The sequence below is a fragment of the Falco biarmicus genome, chromosome 7 (genome assembly GCF_023638135.1).
Source record: "Falco biarmicus isolate bFalBia1 chromosome 7, bFalBia1.pri, whole genome shotgun sequence".
NCBI classification, from domain to species: Eukaryota; Metazoa; Chordata; class Aves; order Falconiformes; family Falconidae; genus Falco; species Falco biarmicus.
This window is the reverse complement of record NC_079294.1, coordinates 55,304,189-55,305,166: the sequence shown is the minus strand read 5'-3', so window position 1 is coordinate 55,305,166 and position 978 is coordinate 55,304,189.

The following is a 978-nucleotide window of genomic DNA, read 5'->3' as shown; positions in this document are numbered from 1 at the left end:
GCCTGCTTGCTTGTGTTGTAATATCATATGAAATGCAAATTTCTGGTGAAGGGCAAACTTCCCTTCTGCAGTGAGTGCAGAAGCACAGACCGTGCAAGGAATATTCCAACAAAAGAACTCCATTTGCTCTGTTTTAGCATTTAAAAATATACCTTAGCTAAGGTAATATTCAGTCCAAAGAAGTCAGGGTTTAGTCTCAGAAAATTCCTTGCTGCAAGAGAAAAAAATTAACCAGGGATCCAGTTGAGAAGAAAATGTCATGGCCTTTTTAAAACATGTGGTTGGAAAATTGGCCTTGGGTGTTGTCTGTAACAGCTCTCCCTCCCAGCGAGTTGGTCTGGCAGCTAATTTAAGCACCAACAGCTCTTTTCCAGAAGCAGTCTGAACTTGTTTTAGCTATTACACCTTACACCCTGGCTGGCACAAACATAGCTGAGACTCGCCCCTCACTGCCCAGCCAGGCTCCATAACCTGATACAGCTGCGCTGGGTAAAACTCCTGCTGCTGTCAAGGTGAAAATACTAGAACTTCCCCTGGCCATCGAAGTGCTGCTTTGGGATACGGTCAGGAACGATGGCTCCGTATCCACCGGTGCCCTACAAGCATTACATCCAAGATTTCATTACATCATCATAATTATGAACTAGATAACAGTTTGAGTGTAGATGAGCCGAGCATATCATGTGTGCATTAATGAACATAAGTGTAAAAGCCTGTGCTGCTTGCACGCACCTCTGCCAAGCCTCTGCTATTTCCATGGATTCCTCCCTCAGACTAATTGAATAGAAACATGGCACATAAACAGCAAGTTTATGCACGGCAAGAAAAGTATAAATGGTGATTCTGACCTCAAAATGGAAAAATGTCTCTACTGAATCCTACCAGCAAAGTAACATGAACAAACGGTGAAACAAGTAACTCAGACCTACCCCTCCGAGGTGAGACAAAAACTACAGCGAGATGAGTATTTTACTAGTG